Below are 11,750 nucleotides of genomic sequence, written 5' to 3'. Positions count from 1 at the left end.
AAACGGTGAGGATGTTCCAGATGCTTGGAAACCGGCTTATGTATCCTCAATCCATAAAAAAGGGAAAAAAAATGTATGCTCGAAAGGCTCGAAGGCATCTCAGTTACAAGTACGCCTAAGCAGACTATACGAAAGAGTTTTAAGAACCCTAATAGAAAAAAAAATTGACGAAGAGAACAATGTGGATTCAGAGCTGGAAGATCTTGCACGGACAATGTGTACTGTATGAAAGAGATAATTGAAAAAAGAAGTTCAGTTAACCTAGCAACACATATTTTATTCGTAGATCTAACCAAGGCTTATGATTCAATACCTTGGTGTTTGCTATGGGAAACACTACAGATAATAAATATAAATCAGACTTTGATTGGGGAATGGAAGAATCTATATTATGGCTCAACATCTAGAATTAAAATAGGAAACAAATTGTCAAGTCCATTTTATGTCAATAAGGGCTTACGACAGGTATGCACCATATCAACCACTTTATTTAAAGTATATATAAAAAATGCTTTAATGCAATGGAAGCGAAAATGTTCTGGGATAGGCATACCCCTGAATGATACAAACATTTACACTTTACAATTTGCGGATGATCAGGTGATAGTCACAGGAGACAAAGAAGATCTGGAATACATGACACGCAAACTAAAAGAAATATATGAATATTGGGAATTAGACATGAACCTGGAAAAAACTGAATAACTTTGTATAGGAGACGACAAGAGTGTACTGGATATTGGGGGTGCAGAAGGCATACAACCTTGCGAGGAGTTCAAGTATTTGGGAGTGAAGTTCGAAGTTCGAAGTTCGGCACAGATGACAATGAGATAAGATCTAGAGTAACAGAGGCAAGAAAAGTGATTGGCTGTTTGAATGGAATATTGTGGAGCAAAAACATAAGTAGATCACGAAAGTTCAACATCTACAATACAATGATCAAAAGCCAACATATGGGTCCTAGACACGGAGACTGACAGAAATAAATAAGAAGAGGATAGAAGCTGCAGAGATGGATGCGTTGAGGAGATCGGCTAGAATATCAAGAATGCAAAGAATAAGAAACCAGGACGTACGTAATCAAATGGGAGTAGAAGGCACAATCATGGATGATATAGAGAGAAAACAACTGATCTGGTATGGACATGTGCAACGGATGGGACAAACATGATTACCGAAACAAATAAAGGACTGGATACCAAATATAAAAAGACGAAGAGGAATAAGACCAAAGAAAAACTGCTTGGAGGGAATACGAAAAGCAATGAGCGATCGAAACTTACAAATAGGACAATGGGAAGATCGCAAACATTGGAATCTAGGCATTATCGGGTATGTGGTCAATTTTTAAGTAAAACCAGCCAAAAATGCTATGAGTTAATCTTTACTTCTCAATATTTCGTTGACAGTTTTCAACTTCTTCAGGAGAATCTGTAAATTATTGGACGTGAAACTGTGAACAAGACAAACTACAAACGAATTACTTACAAGATGTACAAACATTGACTATTTCAAACCAAAAACGACATATTAGCAATGATAATCTCTTCGGAGATAAATATTAACAACAATTAGTCATCTTCATTACGCAGCAAGGTGAGATAATAATGTGCTGCACATACGTTTTTAAGAGAACAACGCTAGATATCAGTACCCTCTATGGGTTGACAATTATACTATTACAAATCATTCAAAATCTTACTATAAAAGACACTCATTTGGTCCGTGTCTGATTTGAAATTAATTGTGTGGTTTTTTTTTTAATCTGTAACATCTCGAGGAATAGCCTATTTCTATAATTCGAATTCGTCTCTAACACTTTTACATATTCCATCCCAAATTCGAAACTGTGTCCCGTTTCCTGGCAGTGCTTAACAACAGCACTTGAGTTCTTCCCGATGCGGCAACCACTTCTGTGTTGAGTGATTCTTCGTTTTAACCATTGTTGCGTTTGGCCCACGTAACAACCATCACAATGCTGACATGAAATCTTATACACTGGATCTGTGCAAAATTCCTTTGGCGTCTTTTCTTTTGTCTTCGAGAACAGGTCCCCTAATTTTGTCAAATAATATTTGAGAAGTTAGATGTCCTCGAATTTACTCAAAACCCTGTAAGATTAGGCGTCATATTTTTGAGGAATGGAATTTTCTTGAATTTAAAATTGTTTTATTGTATAATACTTGTTGCCGACCTTAATTTCCTATTATGTATCAATCTATTAGAAATATATTTAGGGTAACCGTTAACAAAAAAAAATATCAAACAAACTATACAAACAAACAATTTTGAATTCAAGAAAATTTCATTCGTTAAAAATTTGATGCCCAATCTCACAGGAGTTTTAAGTAAATTCGAGCCAAATATAATTTGACAAAAGTAGGGGACTCGAGAACTAAAGAAAAGACGCCAAAGGAATTTTGCACAGATGCAGTGTATAAGATTTCATGTCAGCATTGTGATGGTTGTTACGTGGCGTGGTCCAAACGCAACAATGGTTAAAACAAAGAATCACTCAACACAGAAGTGATTGCCGCATCGGGAAGAACTCATGTGCTGTTGTTAAGCACTGCCAGGAAACGGGACACAGTTTCGAATTTGGGATGGAAAATGTAAGAGTGTTGGAAACAAATTTGAATTATAGGAATAGGTTATTCCTCGAGATTTTACAAATTAAAAAACAACCTAATACACTTAATTTTAAATCAGACATGGACCAAATGAGTGTCACTGTATATACAGTTCTACAAGCTCTATGACAAACTTTGACAGATGGTAGCTATGATTATTCTGACCATTTTTTTCCTATGAGTATATCCGATTCGTTTTTGTTTAAAAGATACAAGCATTTGAAAAATCATATTTTTATGTTGAAGTCATAACAATAAATGGAAATTTTGAGGATAAATTGTTCAAAATGTCTACCTTCGGCTTGAATGTAATCTTCACATTGACGAACTAAAGATGCTGTAACGCGGCGGATCAGATTTGGGTCGTTTCGTATTTTGTTTGCTGCATCTTGAATTCTATCAAGTATGTATAATTGTTGATGAGATTGGATTTCAACATAATGAACAAGCTGCTTTCACGTGTCCCCATAAATAAAATTTAAGGGATTCAAGTCATTCGAACGCGATGTACCATTGTATTGGTCCTCCTTGACCTATTCATTTATTCAGCCAACTGACTACTCCTTCTACGTGGTAGTGCACCATCGTGCTGATACCACATATTTCAAACAATGCTGAGCTCTAAGTAATCAATGAAGTCAAAAAGGATGTGCTCCAAAAATTTTTATACAAATCTGCATTCAAACAATCGTTTACTGGCATCAAATCGTTTTTAGAAATCCTATCTAAAATGTTTACGCTGAAACGTTGCTGAAATCGTCTTTGTCTAATGGTATATGGGTTCTGCAGTGCCAATACATGTTCATTTATGGTTATTGTTGATACCATTCTCAGTGGAACAAGTGTCAAAAAAGTAAATAAAAAACCGATATTGTCGTCCTACTTAATCAAAACAGGAAAAAAAATTCAAATGCTTGTAACTCCTAAACAAAAACTAATCGGATCTACGTTCATAGGAAAAAAAATGTTCAAAAGAATTACAGCTACCTTCTGTCGAAGTTTGTCATAGAGCTTGTAGAACACCCTATATAGTGAAATTAGTGCCTCACCTGGTGCGTCTGTGATAGTCTTACTCCTCCTTCTAAAGTTCCGTGTATTTTCATCACCATCTTGGTTTAATTGATCGTAATCTATATTTCCAGCAGAGTGCCGTTGAGTGGGTTTGGATTTTTTCACTTTTCCTAAAGTATGGGATCCTCCGGCAATAACGATAGTATGTCTAGCAGTTGGTCTTTCGAGAGTATGACTGCTTAAACCTTCCGCTTTGTGTCCAGTCACTAGAAGAATGCCAGGTCCACTTCCTGGTTTTGTAGAAGGAATTGACATGTTTCTCACTGATTCTCTGATAATTTGACGTATTGTTTTCAGGAAGGCATTCCTGAAATCCGCCGTGCTAAAAGAGAAATGGAATAGGTTATATAAGAATGACTAATTTTTTTTAGAATTATTCTTGAAAGATCCATTTAATAGTGTTCGAATGCACATCTTTCTTCTTCTATTGAAGAATCAAGAGCTTCGCTACACGTTCATGTCGTGTGCATTAGAATCGAAGGACTGAAACAAAAAAAATTCTACAGAACGAGTATTTGTACATTGTTGTCATCCTGTAGATTAATGACTTATTGTAAAACCATATTTGCTCAAGTCAGCCTTTCAAAAAATATATAGGTATAAGAATGAGTAAGGCGCTATCAGTTCATTTCGGATTCTCAGTTCAGATCATACAGTTCATTTTTTCAGTAGTCGTTGAGGTTGAAGATTGTTTCTACAGGGTGTTTCATCGACAACTTATCGATGTCGAATTCGATGAGGCGTTGTCGGCAATCTAATTACATCCGACAGTTTGCGTGTTAACAAGATGTACATACAGAGAATACTGATCATCTTTGGTACAGATTTTCAACTATTCGACTTAAAGATAAGGCAGGAAAAAAGGGGAAAAACGGGATTATTGTCGAGTCGTGCGCTTGTCGTGAGCTTGTGGTACACTGATCCACTGATCCACCTACACAAAAACAGATTGTCTTAGCAGAGAAAACATTTCTCACTTCGCTTTCCTTGGAGTTTCCCTTGAGCAGAATTACGTGCGGGCAAATGAAATCTACTGAATCTCAGATTTTCTGCTCTTTTCAAATATCTCCATCAAATCCAAAAATTTTGAATCCCAGCTTGGAAGATGTCCCATATTTTTCAATAACGGACCTGAAATTTTTTTGGAATTCACTGTGCAAGTGAATCATATATTCCAATTATCAACCGACTATACTGGTTGGTTCAAAAGTTATCACAAATTGAAATTTTAGGTGAATACATGAAGCACCCTGTCTCTCAGACATGGAATTGATTAGACCTATCATATATGGGTTTTTCGGACTCACCTAGTGTAGTTCTAGCTGGTTACTGTATGTTCAATTACCAATGAAACACCCTGTATATTTATTTTTATGACTTCCAAATGCATCACCTTGAAGTAGTAGTATTTTTATTCGTAAAAAAGTGACATATCTACCAGTGAAACCAGATCAATTATCAGAGTGGTTATAACTGCAGGTCTTAGGTAGCTTTATCTGCTGACAGCGACCCTATTTTTTCTTATACTTGTGTTCCGTGTGTTTCGACAGTAATACAACATAAAAATTGGTGCCAGCGGTTTGATACGTGGAGGAGGGCCAGACGGATACCTAAAGCAGCAAAAGTCAGCAAAATACCTAAAAGAGCAAGATACCTGAAGGAAAACCAACACGATACCTAAAGAGGAGCGTACAAGGACCAGCAGGATAACTACTGGACTGCAGTCACCGTGTTTCTTCTGTTTGGTGAAGTACAGTGAATAGTTCAGTGTCACTCGGTGGAGAAGATCACATCTTGACCGCCCCTTCATGATCATAGCTTTTAATGGGAAAAAAACAAAGCAACAAGACAAATCTACTTCCCCCTTCTAAGACTGGATCTGAAGATTCACCAGACTAACAAAGTCTATGCAGATGAATTCACCTATGTTAATATTTTTTCGAATATAGAAAAAACTTTTAATTCGGAGTCAATTATCCGGATACTTCCGGATAATACTTTATATCCAGACACCTACCTCATCATTCCCATCTCATTAATTTATCTGTCAGTAATGGCGTATTTTCGAGTCTTTTAAAGACTGCGATGGTTATTCCTGTTGTGAAGAAGAAAAATGACATTCATAACATTTACAACTATGTACTGTCCTATATTTGTGCTCAGTGTTATGATGGACTTTTTCGCATTTTGGCAGCTCCTTGCCTTTGCTTGCGCACCATTGGGGCTATCAGTGAAAATCGGTGAAAACCCCGTCACAGAATACAATAGAGAGCCGGGGTAGACTTCGAACATCAGTGGAGATGGGTATCTTTGAAGACTGGGATGAAAGCGTCTTCTGAGTCTCTGCTTTTCGACGGTTTTAAGTGTTGAAAATAGTGCTAACCTCTCCTTACTGAAAACCTGGTTTAACCCATTAGCGTCCAGCGATCTATTTATAGATCAACACAAAAAGCACGTGATATAAACATTGGGACGTCGGGGTTTTCATCACCTCCCGATTATTTCGTTCCATTGCTCGAGGCATTTCGAAATTCACCGTCAGTACCGATTTGTTAGATGTGGAAGTGTATTTTGTTTACTTCTGAAATCTGTTGAATCTTGCAGTGCGTACACATAGTGTAGTTTTTTGCTGTCCACATGAATTTAGGCCGAACAAGGTAGGGAAAATTTCAATTTTTACTATAAAACTAGTCTATACATCAAATAATAAAAATATTTGTTCTTTATTATGATAACCTTTTTTGTTTTTGTCGAATGAAAACTACGATCTATGAATAGATCGCTGGGCGATTGTGTTAAAATAATTTTTTTATGTTTTCAGCAAGCATGAGTAGAAGAAACGTTTTTAAAAATCTGGACAATGCAGTAGAATACTTATTTTCTGAACAAATAGAAGCAGACTTGTTAGCCTTACCTCCAGAAGTGGATGAACTTACTGATGAGGAGCCCCTTGAAGAGGAGAACCCATCCGACTTGCCAGCAGATATTGCTGGATTTATTGAGCTTCAAGAGCACGATTCTGTAGAAAGTAGTGATGAAGACAATGTGCCATTAGCTGACTTAGTATCTGTATCAGCACCTAAAAAACTTAGGAAAGAAACTCCCAAAAAGCTGATTCCAAAGTGGGAAAAAGTAAACCCGAGTTATGAACACTTTGAATCAGAACATGATTTTCTGGAGAAAGATGAAAATTTGAAAACTTCCTTGCGCGACAAGACTGTTGTGGATTTATTTGAACAATTTTTTGATGATGCCGTTTACGATTTGATTTTCGAGGAGACTATGAGATATGCTGCACAGAAAAATAATCATAATTTTTCTATAACAAAAGATGAAATAAAAATTTTCATCGGGTTTCTTTTATTTAGCGGCTACCACACATTACCATCTGAGCGCGATTATTGGTCCGACGATGATGATTTGGGGCAATCCATCGTCAAAAATGCTATGAGCAGGAATGCCTATCTCGAGATAAAGTCGATGATTCATGTGCAGGATAATACAAAAGCACATGAAAATCGTGCCGATAAATCATTCAAAATTAGGCCATTGTTGGATAAAATGAATGAAAATTTTCAAAAGTTCGGTTTATTCCAAGAAAACCTTTCTATTGACGAGATGATCGTAAGATATTATGGTCACAACCCACTGAAACAATTCATAAAGGGGAAGCCAATTCGGTTCGGTTACAAACTGTGGGCACTTTGTGGTGAAGATGGATATTGCTATTCTTTTTCTCTTTATGCTGGTAAGGAAACCGAAGCACAATCAGAACCACTTGGCACAAGAGTTGTTTTGAAATTGTTGTCTATCGTACAGAATCCAAAGAGCTATTGCCTGTATGTTGATAATTTTTTTAGTAGTCATACTCTGTTTTACAAACTAAAAGAAATGCAGTTCCGTGCCACCGGAACTATAAGAGAAAATAGAACTGCAAAATGTCCGGTGCAACCAACCAAAGATTTACAGAAGCTAGCTCGAGGATCGTATGATTATAGATTTGATAGCGAAAATAAAATACTGCTGGTGAAATGGAATGACAACAAATGTGTTTCTATGGCCACAAATTTTGACACCATAAAGCCGGAAGTATTTGTTAAAAGGTGGAACAGAGATCAAAAGACTAAAGTACAGGTTGCTCAGCCAAGGGTAATTCACAACTATAATAAATATATGGGTGGAGTGGATCACCACGATTGGCTCTTGGAAAAGCATTCAATAGCTATAAGAGGCAAGAAGTGGTATTGGTGTTTATTCACCAGAATGATTGATATGGCTATTGTCAACTCCTTTTTACTATATACTAGAATTCATGGAAAAAAATCAATTTCTATCAAAGAATTCAGGAGACAGATTGCAGTACCGTATTTAAAAATTGGTCATGGAAGAAATGTTTTGAGAGGAAGATCACTCAGCGTACCATGTTCCTCTAGATCAAATGTTCTGGACAGTGTGAGACTGGATGGAAAAGGTCATTTTCTCGAAAAGAGATCGAATCAACGTCGATGCCAGTTTCCAACGTGCAAAAGTAGACCACTTACATTCTGTAAAAAATGTGATGTTACTTTATGTGTTGCTTGTTTTAGTAAATTTCATCGTTAAATCTGGCACATATGTCGATTTTGTCCGTAATAAATCTTTTTCTCAATAACAACAAAGATTTCATTCCAACGCCCAGCGATCTATTTATAGATCAGCATTTTTCTCAAAAATTGAAACAAATTTTTTTTTCTCAACGTTGGTAATGAGTCGAAGGTTATAAAAAGAACACAAATTTTGTTTCAAATCATAATTAAAAAAAAAAAAATTAATTTGGGCGTTAATGGGTTAAACTGGATCTTAGACTAAACTCCTATTGGCAATATACGGCTACAAAAATAACATAGAGTTCTTCATTTCACTTGAATCCAATAATTTACAATTATTCACAAAAATAATGTACAACGATCGGATATCACCTCGCGGAACTTGTACGTGAGCAGTTAAGAAATGAAGGTATAAATCAGCTGGAGTTAATTCAAATTTAAAAACCAGGCAAGTAACTCCACTTCCAGTCGTGGATCGGTAACAGCTGTTGCAGTGGCGGCTCGTGATCTAGTTCACTAGGAGGCTACTTTTAGAATAATAACAAAAATATGAAATTTTAAAACCAGTTTACCGCAAAATTTGATGCAATTCATAATTCTTTTTGAAACATACCTGTTCTTATCTACTTGCTCGTTCTGCTTGATAATATTATGCCGGTAAGCTGAATCTAATTGAGCCGCGATATTAGTCGTACCCAAAAAACCTAATTCTTTCGAACAATTCACATGCTTGGCAGATAGCTCATGCTTCTCAATTTTTTCATTAAGGTGCTTCAAATCTCTAAATCCTGCCCTTCCCCACACGTTATCACTTCAAGCGGAGTTTAATAATAAGCAAGGAAAGCAAAACAACGCATTCACAGTATCACAGCCACACATATATATATATATATATATATATATATATATATATATATATATATTTTTTTTTTCACACTGAATCGTGGTTTCCGTGTTACCCGGGCGCGAACGCCAAGAGCAATTCCGTGTGCTAGTAGGGATAAATTATTTTCCGTATGATGTTGACGGTTCCCAAAATAACAGCTTTCTGCATCCACATGATAGTATTCCTTGGTAGGTCTAGTTCTTGTAGGTGTAGGGTGGTCTTTTTATGAACGAGACCATTAACGCTTATTATCAAGGGCATTATGGTGACAGTTTTTAGTCTCCATATGTCTTTCATTTGCTGTGCCAGCGCCTCGTACTTTGTTATTTTCTCGGCATAGCTTTTGGCTAGGTTGTTATCTTGTGGCACAGCGAAGTCAACAATCAAGGCAGTCTTTCGCTGCTTGTCCCACACTACCATGTCCGGTCTATTGTGTTCCACACCTCGATCGGTCACAATTGTGAGGTCCCAGTATATTTTATAATGTTCGTTCTCCACTATTGTCTGGGGTGAGTAAATGTGGTGAGGCACGAAATGTTGAGCAAGTTGTTTTTGAAGGCACAGCAGTTGATGGACGACCTTACCCATATTGTTATGCCTGACGAGATATCTGGTTCCCGCTATTGCCGAACATCCTGAGGAAAGGTGCTGGATTGTTTCCTCGGCGGCATGGCACATCCTACATTCGGTAGTATCAACTTGTTGTTGCATTATGTATTTCACATATGTTCTGGTTGGAATAACTTGGTCCTGGATTGCCAGGACTGTTCCTTCGGTTTCGGGGAAGAGATAGCCTTGTATCAGGTAAGCATGAGAGCTCTGGTGATCTACCTCTGGCTGATTTAAGCTGGTGAAAAACCTGCCATGTAAGGGTTTGGATCTCCATCTTTGTTTTAATTTTTCAGGTAGATATTCTCCTGTGTCGTTCTCATCGATTATTTCGTTGTACTGGGCAGAAATCCATTGGTGTACAGGTAAGTTATTTTTCCTGAAGTATTCTTTCATTTTTCTTTCTTCTCTTCGGCAGATCTGTTCCAGGTTACCGAGTCCACGTCCGCCATCTTTACGTGGTAAGTATAGCCTTTCTATTGCCGATTTCGGGTGCAGCATACCGCGTTGAGTAAATGATGTTCGTATTCTTCTATCGAGTTTTTCTAAATCTGTTTTGGACCAATTGAGAATTCCAGCAGTGTAAGCGAACGTGGGGATCGCCCAGATGTTTATAGCTGTGATTTTATTTTTCGCTGACAGTTGCGAATTGATTATTTTCTTGACTCTCCTGATGAGTTCCTGTTCAGCATTATTTTTGTTTTTCTCATACACTTGTCTTGAGAATCGTCTTGTGTAAGAAGTTTTTGGAGTTTTTTCTGCCTGGGTTAAATTTAAATCGGGAGTCGCGGTCTAGCCAGCAGTTTGATACGGCTTTTTTCCGACAGCGAAAGCCTCGCGAAATCAGTTTTTAAAATATTTTGAACACTACTGCCCGCCATGATTTCAAAACGTAAACAAACACGAACACACGCTAGGTTGTCAATGCGCTAACGGCTAGAGTGAAGCGGATAGGGGCGACTTTTATCGTAGCCCTTTTACTCGTTAAAACGACCGACACGAAGAGTTGCGGGTGGAGCCGAATGACTGTCCGAATGCAAGAAATCGGGGCTATACGATTCATCGCCCCTGTAGGGACGGACTGCTAGATTATTTATTTATTTATTTATTTGACATTGGGAACACAAACAGGTCAATGACCCATAAACAGTATCCACAAAGTACAAAGATGAAAATAAAAATCAGCGACAAAAAAATCAACCAAAGACAACAACAAAAAATCACTGCATCAAAAAATGTTTCTTCAGTTGAAGCTTGATGTTAGCACAATGAAATACATCGATAATTCGTAGCTCATTGCAGGCTCGGAACATTCTAATCAACGGAGAGTTTTTAGATGCATTTGTCCTTCTAAATGGTACATGGAAAATTTCAAAAGATCTTAAATTAACATTTGGAACATTAATGTTTACCTCCCGCAATAAATCCGGTACCTGCAACTCACCACTTACAATTTTCCTCAACAAAACTACATCGCCTATGCAGCGTCTATTTTCAAGCGAAATCAAGTTAAAATGTTTTCTGGCCATATAATAAAAATTGACATTATCTCCTGAAGCAGAAAATTTACTTCTATAACTTAAATATTTCAGCAACTTATTTTGTATTCTTTCGATTCGTTCTATATAAATCCTATATTGCGGGTTCCAAACAACCGAAGCGAAATTTAGTCGGCTAAAAACGTAGGCATAGTAAATACTGAGAACCGGCTTGATACCTCTAAAAACCCTACACCCCCTAAACAGAAATCCTAACATTCTACTGGCGGAATTGACAGTACTGTCGATATGAAATGAGAAAGTTAACTTTCCATCCAGAATTACGCCCAAATCCCTGATGTGATCAACTCTCTCCAGTGTCGCCTGATCAATACTATATTGAAAACGAATAGGGGCTTTATTACGTGTGAATGTAATTGTTTTACATTTAGAAATGTTTAAAAATAAATTGTGCAAGCGACAAAACTCC

This window comes from Coccinella septempunctata, chromosome 4 (genome assembly GCF_907165205.1).
Source record: "Coccinella septempunctata chromosome 4, icCocSept1.1, whole genome shotgun sequence".
Lineage (NCBI taxonomy): Eukaryota > Metazoa > Arthropoda > Insecta > Coleoptera > Coccinellidae > Coccinella > Coccinella septempunctata.
Note: the sequence above shows the minus strand (reverse complement) of the source record.